General features: G+C 37.7%; 1 long non-coding RNA gene across 1 annotated transcript; it reads right to left on the bottom strand.

The window, feature by feature from the left end:
• Nucleotides 1-7,055: 7,055 nt before the first annotated feature.
• On the bottom strand, nt 7,056-15,655 carry LOC125689170 (uncharacterized). The gene is made up of 3 exons (XR_007375100.1): nt 15,544-15,655; nt 12,587-12,646; nt 7,056-8,308 (listed from the first exon to the last, which is right to left on the bottom strand). It is a non-coding gene; the product is annotated as an uncharacterized LOC125689170 (long non-coding RNA).
• Nucleotides 15,656-16,662: the final 1,007 nt, after the last annotated feature.

Raw genomic sequence — 16,662 nt, forward strand, 5'->3', positions numbered from 1 at the left:
GATGAGATGCCTGCAGCTCCCAGGCTTTGCAGACTAAGACTTGAGTTTCAGATTTTTCTAACAGCTGCATCCACACAAACTTGTGCAACTCTGCCCTGGACAGAGGAAAGCTGCAGGGCAGATATGCAAGACAGGGCTTGTGCAGACACCTTGGTCACAGGCCGTTCCTGTGCAGTAGGGAGGAAGATAGGCTTCACTGGTGATGCACAAATGTTCCAAACCTAATTTTGCCCAGAAACAGTGAAATAATAGGAAGCACATATGGGGCAGTGAGTGCTGATGTGGCCTACCAATGGGCAGAATGTGAGCATGCCAGGAAACCCATGATTTCTGTGGAAAACATAGAATTCTGCTTAAGAGGCCCATGCTCTCCAAGTATCAGAAAACGAAAGATCTCCATCCCTACCATCTGAAACACACTCTCCATTGAACGCAAAGAGATGTAAGACTTAACCAGAGTATCACAGAGACACTTTCCATTGCTCTCCTGGTGATGGAAGACTTGGACAACTTAGGCAAGACCTTGCAGGTGAGCAAAAGACTGGCATACTGCACCATTTTTATCCAAAGTGATGGAACGAAAGGGAGACCTCAGGCCCCACATGCTAGCCTGAGGGCAGACCATCAAAGCAAAGAAGTCTAGAATCTCTAATAGCGGTGAATTTTGAGGAGAACATGAGCATATTAAGATCAGGTGTGAAACTGTAGGTCTAGAGGTATACAAAGCTTTGGAAATCTGGGACAGAAGCAGGCAAGCTGCACCTAATGTACTATAAGGAAGACTTCAGTGGAGAGAGAAATTCACAGTGATTCATAGCTGGTAATTAGGTTGGCCACCAAAATTCAGAGATTATTCAGAGATTAATACCATGCTGTCCTTCATACTTTCAGAAGAAGTTCTGAAACATCGTAAGTAATCGAAAAGTACTAAAACAAAGAAAAAAAATTTTAATCGCTTGCTGTTTGTCTTTCACCTTTAGGACCGCCTTCTTTCAATATAGCCTTTAATTTCTGTTTTAGTTTATTAATGAGAGGTTCATTATTGAAATACCTCCTGCTCTGAGTTCCAAACTGCGTTAGACAGTTACGAATAGCTACATAGATCTATATGGTTTCATCTACTATTCTTCCATTACAGTCCAAGAACCTAACATCTGATAAATCCTCTGTCATGTCACACCTCATTAGGAACAAAATATGGTAAATACAGCAGAATGAAAAATAGGTTTCCCACTGGTAAAAAGAAAAAGAAGAGCAAGAGTGATTTGGAAGCTTTTCTCCATCCAATATTAAGCTAAGTCCAAGTTTCAGAAAATCAGTTAAAGACAAAAATGATTTTTTGGGGGTTTGATTGTTCTTGTTCCATCCTAGCTGGAAAAGTGAAAATTTCACTTAGAAAATACTTTTTTTTTTTTTTTTTGGCCACTATAATGTGAGATAGCCCTTGGACATCAACTAGCATAATATCAGTGAATCAACATTTTCAGACAAAAAGGTATATCATAGAATCATAGGATGGCCTGGGTTGAAAAGGACCACAACCATTATCTAGTTTCAACCACCCTGCTACATGCAGGGTTGCCAACCACCAGACTAGGCTGCTCAGAGCCACATCCAGCCTAACCTTGAAAGCTTCCAGAGATGGAGCATCCACAACCTCCTTGGGTAACCTCTTCCAGCGTGGCACCACCCTCTGTGAAAAGCTTCCTCTAAAATCTAATCTAAATCTCCCCTATCTCAGTTTAAAACCATTCCCCCATGTCCTATCGCTATCCACCCTCATAAACATTCTGGAAGGCCACAGTGTGGTCTCCCCAGAGCCTTCTCTTCTCCAAGCTAAACAAGCCCAGTTCCCTAAATCTTTCTTCATAGGAAAATATGTATCCTGAATGGATAGGAGAATGCATATCCCAAACATTCCTACCTCATCAGTTGATGCTCCAAATCACATCTTTCTGAGACTTTTTCTAAAGCAGATAGCTGAACTATGCTTTTCCATGATTCATGTTTATCCCAAGCATGAATTTACACGTTTGTAATATCAGAAAGAGAAAACTTCAGTATGATTAAAAAATCCAGCTTGGGATTTCCTGTAGAAGATATCTAAACCACATGACAAATTGCATGATACCCTTTCAGTCTATAGCTAAAAACTGATGTAGAAATCAGCAGATGGACTGATAAGCACAAAGAACACAACTGTACCTGGCAAGTACTATAACCTTCAAAAGCACTTGGCACATTTATAATATCCATTGCTGTGAGCTGATGCAGCTTAAAAGGTTAAAAAAATTATACATGCCTAGCATTCTCATTTCTATTGTGGATATTTCCAAATGTGTCACATGTACTCATCCTCACTGAAGATTAACTGCACAAAAACTTTGAAGTGTTTAAAATAAAATAAAAGCAGCGTTTGTGTCTGGGGAAAGCAAACCCAGACCACAGTACTTTCAACAGCACAGAAATAGATTGCTGCTTCATAGCTCAAGCAGATTGCCTGATTTTCAAGAAACTTTCCCAGTAACATTCACCTTTGCTCTGTAACTTGGCATTAAAAGCATTACGTACTACAGAACTGTAATGGAAAATATATATGAATTTAAAAGTAAGGTTAATTCTGCAGAAGCTATTCCATTTTAATTACGGATTTAAGACTGCAATGGCATATCTTTTAGCCCTGTCTGCTCTTTTCTCTTTATTTCAGTGTTCTACTTTGCATTGCATTTATCATTTCAGTAGAGAATAAGCCTTCTAAAAGCTATTTACTACTTTCAGTAATTGCATAGTGTTATGAACATACCTTCAAATTCAGATATCATATTCATAAAGCCATCACATACTGAAGAATTCAGTTATTTTGTGTATAACTGTCATAAAATTCACTTCCACTGAGAAATTTTTAATAGTAACCTGTCTGGAAATGACTGTGAAATATTTTTGTAAGTAACTGGATATTTCTTTTTCTCCAGTGGCTGTCCTAACTCATTTCCCTCTAATGTATTCTTGCTCTGTATGTTTCTTAACAAGAAATGTTCTGTTCTTCAAACAATAAAGGCAATCCTTCAGGTGTTGCTGATTCTGTTACTGCCTTTACAGTTGGGTAAGTAGTTGCCAGGGTTTGATTTGTTCCACTAAATTGCCTTTATGTCTTGTAACTGCAGCACACTTAAAGATGCTTTTGCTTTCCTTCTGGTGTTTAGCTGTACTTTTTATTAGACTTAGTTGCTAAAGCTGTGTTTACACCAGTTTGTTCATCTTTGAATCATAGAATCACCAAGGTTGGAAAAGACCTAAAAGATCATCCAGTCCAACCATTCACCTATTCCCAATAGCTCCCACTAAACCATGTCCCTCAACACAACATCCAGCCTTTCCTTGAACACCCCCAGGCTCGGTGACTCCACCACCTCTCTGGGCAGTCCATTCCAGTGCCTGACCACCCTTTCTGAAAAGTAATACTTCCTCATGTCCAGCCTGAATCTCCCCTGCCGTAGCTTGAAGCCATTCCCTCTGGTCCTATCACTAATGACACGAGAGAAGAGGCCGACCCCCAGCTCACTACAACCTCCCTTCAGGAAGTTTATAGAGAGCAATGAGGTCTTCCCTGAGCCTCCTCCTTTTTGCTTTCCTTTTAGAACTTGTCTTCCCCCTCCCTCTTAGGAAAGCAGGTCTGAAACCAAAGATATGGCTGGAGAAGGACCTCTGTCACTGCCAAGCACTGAGCATAGCCCTATGCTGCCATTGTGGTGGGCAGAAGTTGGCAGAGCTGCATGCTTACACATACCCTGGGGCCCAAACCCTCCACCTGATTAGCTGGCCTCTCATACCCAAAGACCTTCACCTCTTCCACGTACTTTTTGGTGTCTCCAGAGGTAGCAGATGGCAATGGAGAGATCTGATCTGGTACTGTGCACCAGTTCGAGCTGGATTACCTCTTGCATTTGAGAAAGGAAATATGCACAAAAGGATTCTGAATCACGTTTGTCCTTCTCAGGGTAGATTTCATACAGAGGTTGGCTAAGTATTCTGCTGAGAATTGCAATTTTGTTCTAAAATTGTAGGTTTTTCCCTAAACAAATTAAACTTCCCTTAAGGAAATGTAAAGATGAAAGATATTTTCTTTTCTAATACAAAATTCCAAAGGAGGAAAAAAGGTAGTAACTTTTGAAGCTGGCTTTAAAGTTTAATTTTCAACTTCTGATTGGTCCATTCATAAATCCTCTCACAAGCCAATTGTTGTCTTTTTTTTTTTCCTGACTTCATCTTCAACAAAATTTCTAAAGGAATGACTAACCTTCCTCCCATCTACCCTCTCAGCCTTCAGGCTGTTTTTTCACTTTAGTAACACATGTTCTAAAAAATGAGAGAAACATACACTTCCAAGGAAAGGCCATGTAGAAAGGTGTCACCAGGACAACCTGAAAACTGAATGAGAAGACAAAAAAGAAAATCATATTAAGGGATACTTCAAACAAACAAAAGCAAACAAAACCCCAGGAAATAGGACATGCAAAGCAAATTCATTCCTAAACAAAATCAAAGGAAATAAAGTAAATCCACTACACGCAGTACCCTAAATACCTTCACTTCTAAAATATTTTCTCTTCTCTCTTTTTTCCCCTCTTCTGCTTGAGAACACAATGAAGGACCAACATCAGCCACCCTGAGAAGCACCTTACTGAAGAAACAGCTCCATGAAACTCAGTTTCTCCTCAAGGGAAATCTGTTTGTTGATATTGCATGGCCAATTACATTAGTCAACACAGCTTCTCTCTGCACCCATCTAAGCCATTTATCTGGACTGTGACATATTGAAAGAAATAATTTGTTCTTTTTGCCGTTGATTGTAATTTACTTTGAAGAAACCTGATCCATTTCTTTCCTACCTCTAGAAATGTTTTGATTTTTTTCCAAATTAATCTAGCTTGATAGAATGATAATGAGATATTATCCTCATAACCTTATGCATGGCTGCCCTGCACAGAAGGGGTCCTGTGATTATAATTAAAATAGATCCATAGTCTGGTTCTGCAGCATGCCTATGCACACTGCCAGCTGTTAAGGGAACAGTAATGCCCGCTAACAAGGTGATAGACCAGTTTCAACAGGGTATAAAAGCCAACTGAAGAGTAGCTTACAGAGGAATCCTACCAAACATAGCAAGTACCATATTTTTCACAAGTGAGACCTGATTGCGACCAATTCCAGCTATGAGCCAAATGTTTCATTATACAGAACATTCACCTGCAGACATTTCCTACAGAAATAATGCTTTTCCTCTGTCTCTTGTTTCCTTGTCAAGATAACTGGGTGTAGTTCTAATCTCAGTGGCATAATGCTTTTAGTTAACCACGTGTTTTGGTACATTTGCAGCAATACCTTCTAAATGCTAAGCTCTCTTTAATTTCAGACACCATCACCACTTCCCTACAGGTCTCCCCTGAGGAATCTTCATGCAGAAACTGTAGAAAGTTCAGTTTGGAATCACTGCTGTTGAGAAATCATATTTAATTCCTGTGCATGTTATACAACATGCTTTTGGGGTCCCTTAAAAAAATTTATAGCAGACCACCTAAGGATGCTTTGGCTTTTCTATACCCAAATGACACAGTTAGTGGCAAAGGCCTTACAGTAGCAGAATGCTATACTTCCACATGAGTAGTAAATGTAAACATGCTACACAGAAACTTCCAAAAAATGAATGGGTGCTGTTCAATAGCACTATATCACACTTTTCAAACATTGCCAGCTAGATTTGGCAAGAGGTCTTCTGCCATAGGAAAAAAACTGGCTGTATAATTGAGGCAACCTAATAAGTAATTAAAGAAATTACCTATCTCAATTAATTTTTTAGGACTTTAAATTTAGTATTTTATCATTGAGAATTTCTTGCTTAGTTTTCCAGGCAATTTTTGAGAGAAAGGCATGTTTTCAGATTATAGATGGTTGTCTTTTTCCAATTTCCTGTCTTTTATACTGTATAGTGATCAAAACCTTGGAAGAGTTGGAGTGATGGAATCAACCATAGCTTGAAATGAAGACACTTCACTGTTTGAATTGCCATTTTTTCTTGATGCATATTAAAGCATTCTCTGTTTACACCACTTTAGTTAGTACTTGTTGTACAAGAAACCTTAATTGGGACCTCTGTTGTAATTAATTCACAGATACAAGTACAGAGAGAACAGCTATACTACAGAACTGACAAGGAATCCTGTGCAGCTGTAAACAATGAAAGAAAAATGTTATTCATAATATGCACAGAATTATGCTTTGTGCTACCCATCCATAATATGTCTTATGGGATTAAAGGCAGACATTTTAGGTTTGTTAAATTCTATTAATTACATGGCTTCCAGTGTAAAAGGCTATATCAAAAAGATTCAAAATGAGAAGGAATGGAATCTCACGTATTTTCAACTTTTTTTCTAGAGTTTTTCAATATAAAGCGTTTTGGAATCTTACTAGAGTAAAGTCCATGTGAAAACTGCAAGTCCTCTCATACTTTAAATACTACTAAGAATGTTGGGGAGATTTTTCTTGCAGCAACTGAATGAAATCCAAAGTAACCATCACATATTATTCAGAATTATTTTCTCCTTATTTTTAAACTTAAAGTTTTCCATGTTGAACTTAATCTTGTCAATTTTGTTCTTTTTGTTATTTCCTATGTTAGCCACTTTGCCAGTATCCTTAGTGAATCCGTTTGATTGATTTCAGACCACTTTTCCAGTGCATGATGATTACACTGTATTTTATTCTCATTCTCCCATGAATTTACAGTGCCTCCCTGAATTGTGTCATCTAAAAATATGATTGACAGGCACTATATTTCATCTTCCAGTTCATTCATGGAATCATTCAACAGATACGGCACATGAGATGCCCTGAAGCAAAGAAGAATGGACAATGAGATACAGAAACTCTAAGACAGAATTTGTCAGCAAGATATAAAATGAGAAAGCTAGAAAACTGTTCTGATTTCTGAAGTATTTTCCTAAACTCCTGGGCAAAAATCGTTAAGGAAAAAACAAGAGAGCCATTTCTTCATGCTTCTAATTCAGTCAGTTTTTATTAGAAAAAGTTATATCCTAGGGAGAAGGTCACATCTAAATCTGGATTCAGACTTCACTTGGATTGATATCAGATGTGCACATATATTACTTAAATATGGCCTAATAAACTAGGACAGAGGAAAATGGTGTTAACAATACAATAAATCATATAATGCACAATTACCTGGGCAAAAGTGAAGAATTATCTGAACCTGTAGTATATCAATACATCTATCAGTACAAAAAAGAAGAATACATACATAAATAAAACCAAACAAATTGAACATCTGCAGAAGTTGGAATAAATAGGTACTTAATCTTTTCCTCTGGATAGCAGTGGCTTCCAGATAAAACATTACATGCAAATAAATATTTATATTGTTTTCAGATGCTGTCATATTGTCCAGTGATTGCCATGGTGATAGAAAAATCAACGTCATAAATACTGAACACTTAAAAATAAAAAGCAAAAGTTGTTATAACATTTATTATTCTGTCTTGGTTTTTGTTTTGCTGGATTTTTACAGCTCATAACAAATGTGGAACAAAAAATAAGTCCCTTGCAGCATCTTTTTCATTAAACTCTTCTTTATTGAGCCACACAGTCTTAGGGATTAGTACTGCAGTATTTGGTAGCTCTCAGCTATAAAATTTACTTTTCACTTAACATAGTGCAGAATGGAACTAGCACAGGCACTACATGTTTGTTAACCACAAGTTCAGATGTGTACTGCTAGAAGCAAACATGCATGCAGCAAGGGAACACAGCTAATCCTCACCCAAGGAAACCTATTTACTTTTTTTTTTTTTTAAACTAGACATATTCAGCAAAATATTAAATTGTATTGATCAGGCTGTAACAACTGGGCAAGAAAAAACAGATAATGTTGTTTGTTCTCTAGGACTGTTAAAGAGAAGCTATCTCCCTTTCCACAGCTACTCAACTATTCTTTCTCTAGTTATATAAAGAAGATCAGAACTACAGTTAAAAAAACACGTATTTCATCAAAATTTTTCTAAAGCCTACTAATATTGTAATTCACAGTCACTAGTAAGAGGTGAAAATGCCAGCTAGAGAATGCCTGCAAAATCTTTAGAGAACATTGTCCCTCTGGACTGAGTTAACAGCACAGCCCAAGATTCACCAGATCCAGCTGCCAGAGCATTTTCTTCAGAATTGCAAGGATGTGACTGGGTAACAGTCTATGTTCGCCTTGCTTTGACACATTTCAAATAGTCATGCAAAATTCCTGAAAGTTTAAAAAGAAAAGGAGAAAAGTTTCAACATAAGATTACTAAATTAATCATTTACCATAAAGATGAATGAAGATTCCCTCTGAGAGTGTTAAGACTCTGGGAAAGAAAGCGCTGGAGTCTGCCACAAAATTTGTCATGATAGACACTGTTGCAAGAATTTATCTTGCACTGACAATAGCTCTGAATGACAATGAACATAACAAACAAGGCCAATCAGGCAGCGTTGTCAAGCCTGCAGTCCCAGTGGCCCTTCGGATATGGTCTAACGATAGTTTGAAGTTTCTGGCTTATGCTTCAGTTGCAGTGTATATAACTGAGATTCTTTTTGCGTAAGAGTTCTGTAGCAATAATATTTTGTGCATCTAAGTTCTCTTGCCTGGATTATGGACTTGAAAAACACGAGAAATGAGAAGGTAAGTTGAGCTTGGTTAGATCAAAGGTCCTCTCAGCCAAACAGCTCATCTTCTGCAGAAAGGAGCAGTGACTCCCTGGGGAAGAGTATGAAAGCAGAGCAAACACTTAGCAGCACCTCTCTATTGTGGTCACATAGTGCTTCCTCATATCACTAGTGCAAGAGAACACTACAGTTTCCCTGTATTCTGTATGGGAAGAAAAATTACCTCCATGTAAATGACAATCATTCGTTTCCAGATTCATTGCCTATAAGCACTTCCCTTGTTTTCTTCTGCTTAGAATAGCCTGTAGCAATCAGTAGAAACCTTTGTGGACCCAGATGTCTACATGAGAGTCATCTTTCTTAGTGAAACACTCTAAACGTAGAGAATGATTTCATTCACACATTATTTAACTTCTTAAGAACGCATTTGGATATTTAACAACCTCGCCTTTTGTCAACAGTTTATGGGCTGATTTGGCCTGGTTCTGTGACTAGTGGGGTGGAGGGACCTGAAGATCCGCGCCCTGGAAAGGGATAAGGAAAAAGGGTAGAGGGATGGGCCCTGAACAGAACAGTGGCAGTGATCTGCGAAGAAACAAACTAATATACTAAATAAGATATCAGAATGCAAGATAACACGCCATAATACAATATAGTACAATATAATTAGAGTTGGAGCTAATAAATCAAATATAATGCGAGAGTGTCCAAAAAAGTGAAGGCCTTACACTAATGCTGAGGCAAAATGTGTGGTCAGGTGGAGCAACAGGGAGGAGACCTTGCCAGGGGCTTTGTCTCTTCTACGAACACAAAGTCCTCTGGGATAACTGTAGTTGTTCTTCTCTTCTGGGACAAGTACCCAGAATTGGAGCAGTAACTCTTTAACTCCTAATGTATTACATGATGTTATGATGTGGAATACCAATAACCAAAAATCATAAATCCATGATGCCTTTTTTCAGGACAGGGCATACTGTATTCTTAAAGTTAGTGCAAATATATATTCTGAAGTAGCCATGCAATTCTTGTCTGCCAAACTGAGTTCTTCCATATTTTTAATCTGAGCTAACTTATTTTACATAGGACAAAATATTATCTCCATATGTATTAATACGTGGATGACATGCTTATAGAAACACAAAGCCTGACCTTCAAATGGTATAAGAGGTCTGGTTCTCTCAGCAGTCTTTGAATACACAGTACTGCTAGCTATAGCTAGATCTACACAAAGAAGCTTATTGAGACCAAATCTTCCTAGCTTTAAGAATCATGTTCAGATTGAACTACCTTTTAAAGTTGATCAGAGTTCTCTAAGTTTCTGAGTTTATCTATGCATTAGGATGGAGCTGAGTGACTCTACCATGGTCTCAAATTTAACCAGTTTTGAAAGGAAGATTTTAATACTTTCCTGATTCTCTTTCAGGCAGTCCCCATTGAGATTCTACATGATGTTTTGCAGGGATTAAATGATTCAGTCTCGTGTGCTTTTATTCCCCCTTTTTTGTAAACATTTGAATTACAAATTCAAATGTATGAATTCAAACATCTAGAAAAGTGTCTTTCAAGATTCAACACTTAGATGAAGTGCCATGACTCTGCTTTTGTTCTATGCAAATGCCCAGAGATCCTACACAGCTTCACAGAAAAGTCATTATATTGCAAAGTATTTTTGTATGTTGGAAATAGATAATGAACAGTGCAGTATTCAAAATCCAATTGACTTCATGCATCATTTCAAATTTTACGCTGCAGGGTATATAAATAACAATCCCATTACGAAAAGAAAAAGATCAGGTAAAAGTTGCTTAGTAGAATATAAGGAAATAGTAAGTAAAGAAGAAAATAAGCCAATAAAAGATTATATATGAAAACAGTCCCACATGTACACAAACCACTTTATCCTATGAACCAGAAGCGATGCAGGATGAAAACTATAGGGTTGACAAGCAAATCAGAAGTCTCCAAAATATTCTAAATATCTCATCAGGCAAGAACTATAGAAAGACTCAGAACATGAAAAATTTGAAAACATACTGTATTTTTTTTTGTCTCTCTATAGATAACCTGTGTGCATATATATATATTATACACACAAAGGCTGGTTTGAAAGTAATGCTTACTATTTTATTATATTGGACCATGAAGTCGGATGTTGGCAGTGTGGCAGCAGAGGCCAAACCTTCCCAGCAATATTCCATGACATTTTGTTGCCACGTAACAGACGCCAGCAGAAAGGCAGTTTGACAAAATGGCATCTGATATAACTACATTTGACATGGAAATGCAGATAAAGCAGAGTGTCTCTGAACTCCTCCATGCAGGAAAAAATGGCACCAATGACATTCACCGATGCTTGTTGAACATTTATGGAGGCCAAATGGTGGAGGTGAGCACAGTGAGATGGTGGGTGGTGCATTTCAGCAGTGGTGACAGCAACAATGAGTTACCTCCACTGGAGCAGATTTTTTTTTTTGCATGCAGACTCTTGTTCATTGCTAGCGAGATGCATGGTTAATGCTGTTGATTATGTAAAAAAAAAAAAAAAAAAAAAAAAAAAAAAAAAAAAAAAGTGTTCTGTAGGTGAGAATTTCCTCTATCAAACAGGTTTACACTTACAGGGATTCTAGTGGATGGATAGCTTGATGGAAGCTAATGTTGCATGCTTGCAATTCAGAAAGCCAGAAGTATCCTGGGCTGCCTCAAAAGAGGGGTGGCCAGGAGGGTGTGGGAGGTGATTATCCCCTCTTGTGATGCCCCATCTGGAGTATGGCCCCCAACACAAGAAAGATGTGGAGATGTTGGAGTGGGTCCCAAGGAGGGGCCACAAAGATGATCAGAGGCCTGGAGCACCCCTCCCATGAAGAAGTGCAGAGGGAGCTGAGCTTGTGCAATTGGGAAGAAGGAGAAACCTCACTGCAGCCTTAAAGTAGTTAAACAGAACTTATGAACAGGAGGGAGACCAACTACGTATGTGGACAGATAACAATATGACAAGAGGGAATAGAATTAGGTGGAGTTCAAGGTTCCTTCCAACCAAGCCATTCTATGATGCTGATATATATATACACTATATACTGTCAAAGCAGCAATCACATCTAATTTTGCCCCAAAGCCTCTGCTAAAAGTGCTATAAATTTGAATTCCTATTGAAATAAAAGGGGTCTCAAGAAAGAACCATATTTCATGTAAATTACTGCTAAAAACATAACATCTTAAGTAAGGTGATGACAAAAAAAGGGAAATGCTTCCAATAAACTTCTTGCTGTTATATGTCAAAGAACTTTCAAATATCACATTTCACTCATTTTTACTTAACCTAGTCAGCTCTACTTAAAAGATGGCAAACAAGGGCATTAAACAAGCCAGTTTTCCCTGATCTCTCACAGCAACTACAGCACAACTGTTGCCTCAGGACTTTATGTGCACCCTGCCAACCCTGTCAGTCAGTGACAACACACCACCTTCACAAGTCTAACCACAGTATGTATTCCAACAAATCTGTATTTTAGCTGCTTTGTTTGGAAACTCCTGTGTTGCAGGAGTAGCAAAGTTATTTCATATGTATGTGTTTAATATCTTGCAGCCTAAGCTTTTGCAACAGAATGGACAGTAATTTTTTTAAGAAATAACAGCCACGACAAGGAGCAAAATCACAAACAGAGTCATGAATGTACAAATCATTAAAGAGTATACAGCACCACAGATAGCATTTGTTGACTCAGCAAAGACACCAAAAGGCAGTTTCTTCTTAACATGACTAACAGCTGTAATAGTTCTTCAAAAGAGTAGTAAAACAAGCAAGTTCTCATGGAAACTAATTGGAAAAGGTCATTTTCTACCACCTTATATGGATAAAAAGTGGATACTGACTTACGTTGTAGAGTAGCTTGATCCTCACTGATCCATTTCCTCAGTCTATCTAGAGCACAGAGTTCTGGAAGGAAAAACAAAGATGCCAGCATGAAGCAAATATGCCTTTGTATGATGGTATCCTCTCTCTGAAGTACCTTCCCATTGAATCTCCTGAGAATTCAGTAAGGACAAATGATAAATAATTGAGAGAAAATAAAAAGAAATCCTGAGCATGTCTAGCTAGGGTTCAGAGAAAATAATCTTTTTTTTTTTTTTATATTTAAAAATCTGCTTTTATAAATCTACATCTGGCCTAAAGTCCACAAAAACATGAAGTAACAAGAAATTTTCAAGCAGAATCAGACTAAAAGAAATAAGGAAGCACACCAAAGACAGTTACATTTATTGTAGGTTTATATGCTTTGTGGTGTCATTTTGAGAAACACAGATGACTTCATCCCTTTAAATTAGCAGTCCCTTAAGAATAGTTTCATGACATTTTCACCTAGGCTTACCTAGTTAAAACAACATGCAAGTTTTTATGGGATATACAAATCACCCACAGTTTAAACTGATTGAAATGAGTGGGAAAAAAATCTTGACCGGCAGAGCCAGATCAAAAATTAGGACCATACAATTTTACCTTATGTGGCGAAATCAATTATTTTGCCAGTTAATGTTGTGACTTTGGCTGACAGTATACTGTGGTTGGTTAAGCTATCTTGTTCATCATACAGAGGCCAGGAAGCCAGGTGGTCAACAGCTGTGGTACATGGTAATAGCTACTTTTCTGTTTCTTTACTGAATAAGGATTGTTTTAACATTAATAGCATTATAGAAAAAGGATAGTGTAAGACAATGTCATTTAAAGCACCAAAGTTCGTATTCCTAACATTTGGTTTTTTTGTTTGTTTTGTTTGTTTGATTTGTTTTGTTTGTTTGTTTTAAATAAAGGCCTTGTATATAGGCCTTTACCTTCACCTTCAAATAATTATAGTTTCCTTCTAAAAGATTCAGTTTTCATTTGAGAAACATATATTCAAAAACAAAACAAAACTTATAGCAATATAATCTCCTGGCAGAGCAACATGGAGAACTACATCCAAGACTAACGTGGGCTTGAAATAAAAACTTTCATGGAGGTGCTGGAATGGCTTGTTTCAGTGACTGTAGGACTGTGTGAACACGCACATATCTCACAGAAATAACGGTTTCCATAATACTACTTTTCTCTCCTGTTTTTCAGCATCACAAATTTCAACACAAACTGTAACCACAATGAATCCTACTCAGGGGTTTTCATGTTCTGGGTACTTCAGACCAAAATTCAAGATCCACACAACACAAAAAAATAGGGGAATTTCAAATTGCACTGTACAGCCCATATCAATCATGAAAGTGCAGAGTTCCAGGGTGAGTAGGGCTGCAAAAGAGCTGACAAAACCTTTCAGTCCTCACCATTTTCCAAGGAGCCCTAAGTGGGGTGGCTGTAGGACCTGGGCACTGCCTAGGGTTAGTATTTAAAAAGAGAAAATGCAGAGGCTTTGCAAGTGGGGCTGGAAAGGTGCTTCCAAAATAATGTTAGAGCTGCCAAAATCTTTTAGTTGTAGCTCCTTTTTGTGTGAGCCCTAGGTGGAGTTGTAGTGTAAAGAAATTTTTTTTTTCAGTGGGCATGAGGAACTGGCATAGGACGCCCAAAGAAGCTGTGGATATCTCACCCCTGGAAGTGTTCAAGGCTAGGTTGGTTGGGCCGTGGTGTAAATTTACCTAGTGGAAGGTGTCCCCGCCCATGGCAGAGGTGTTGGAACTAGGTGGTCTTTAAGGGTCCTTCGAACCCAAACTATCCTATACCTCTCTAATTATAAAGCAACCATAGTTTCCTAATAATTAATTTTGGTTGGACAAATAGAATATTATTATTGTACACTTGCTCTGCTTAACTATAAAACTATTACCCATGTCCCTGTGTTATAGAAAAATGTCTGCAGTCTTCAACAAGAGAAAATGTCTATTTCCTTCCCAATATTTTCCTGATCATGAGAGCCAATAAATTCATAATTTTTCACATATATCCACATAAGAATCTTCCAAGTAGTTCAGTCACTTAATAGCAAAGTTGTGTTGGACCTGTAGTATCCTTTGTCTGCCAGGTTAAGATAATTAGGATTAGAAGAAATTATTCATATGATTATTGCTGAATAGTTATGTTTTTTTTCTCTTCTGCAGTGGTGTAGCTTTTTGCATCACCTGTGGACATAATAAAAGCAATGAAGAGTGTAAAAGTAATTCAAATAATTCAAACAAAGAACAGACTCAGGATACAAAATATTAGTGAAAAATAGAAGCAAAACTTAATCATTATATAAGAACAAAAGAAGATCTGATAACTTGCAAAAGCAGGAATTTGAAGCACAGTTCAGACTTCCTATGCCTTGACTCTTAGACCTTTAGAAAACAGATGCGGATTCTGAGATAGAAGAAAATCTGTACTTCAAAAATTTAAGTTAAATGTGACAATTTAAACTGTCAAACTCACATTAGCAGTTATTATGTCTTCTAAGTTAGTTCTTCCATGGGTAGGCTGTACCTTCCTCACAGAGATCATATTAAGCTAGACTAGGGCATCTCTGATCTGGTCATGGCCAGTGATGAGTCAGAGCAGCCTGAGCCCTCTGGCATAATCCTATATTCTGGTGCCTATTGTGGCCTCCTGATGGAATGAAGTCCAACAGACACTACAACCCCAAATTTACTTTGTGCAGACTGGATTGTGCACTGGGAATCTTCAAACACACACCAAGCCAATCATACACACACCAATAATTCAGCTACTCAGTATATTTGCTATGATGTGAAAAACTTTATAATCCACTGTTGGCCCTTAGAAGCAATGAAACTGCTTCTGAAAAAGCCTTTGCAACACCAAGTAAAGCATCAATATGAATATCAATAATCATACATACAAAAACATTAACTCACCAACTAGCAGTAGAGTCTCCAGCTATAGAACACACCTTCTCAAGAAGTAGCTTTCAGCCAGAAGACATTCTCCCTCAGCTAGCCCTTAAATGAGCTTCTGTTCACATGGGAGGCACAGGTGAATTGCTTGCGCTGTGCTTCCTGGGCCAGCCACCCTCTTCACCTGGTGCTCAATCATCAATTCAGGCTGGGACATACATTTTTCCTTACATCCATACAAGAAAAAAAAAAAAAAAAAAAGAAAGAGGAAAAGAAAGAAGGAAGAGAAACAAAACAAGATGCCAAACTGCAGAGGGGAAATTGTTAACAAATGAGTCCTCTTTGAATTATTTCCTTTTTACTTCTTTTCCACTACATCACTAGAATTCATCATTGTAATAACTGCTAGTTTGTGTCTTGTTTACTTATTAGTTTTTTTGATGTGGTGACTTGGTTTTAGTTGTTTTCCAAGCCTGTCAAAGCTTTCATCTGTGCTTAACTTTATGGTGAATGAAGAATCAGTTTTTCAGTGGCATGGGCCCATGGAAATTCTAACACACAGCAGGGTGAATTACAGTTCACATATTTCATCATATAAAAACAAATGGCATTCATTAAGCATCCTTTTTACTTACCAATCTTGCATAATCAGTTTGCTTCATACTCATTATTTCTTATTTTTTGACAAATATATTGTGAAGACAAATTTTATGCTGGGATTTGTTCTTAAAGCAGTCACAGTGGCTATTTGTTATTCATAATTAAAGACTGATAATTAATTACCTAAATGGCATGGCATTATTTTTGCTTACAGCTCTGAGGACTGATTCATAATAGCTGGAGGTAAATCCTTTGTTTGGGTCCAAATAATTTCTACATAAGCGTTCTTAACAGTGCAGCAACTATTTTGTGTTAATAATAAAATGAATGTTTTCTAACTTAACCATAAGTACAGCTCATGGCATTAGTCACATCAATCCACACAGACTGTTCACAGCAAGCATTCCTGTGACTTCAGCGCTTCTGCAAAAAGAATCTATAAACATAGGAGTAGAAACTTCATGGTTGACTGGCCAAATATTGGTTCTTGCTGGGGAAACAATGCTGCATCAGTCATACTGGGAATCTGGGAGCAAAGAG

Source organism: Lagopus muta, chromosome 2 (genome assembly GCF_023343835.1).
Source record: "Lagopus muta isolate bLagMut1 chromosome 2, bLagMut1 primary, whole genome shotgun sequence".
Lineage (NCBI taxonomy): Eukaryota > Metazoa > Chordata > Aves > Galliformes > Phasianidae > Lagopus > Lagopus muta.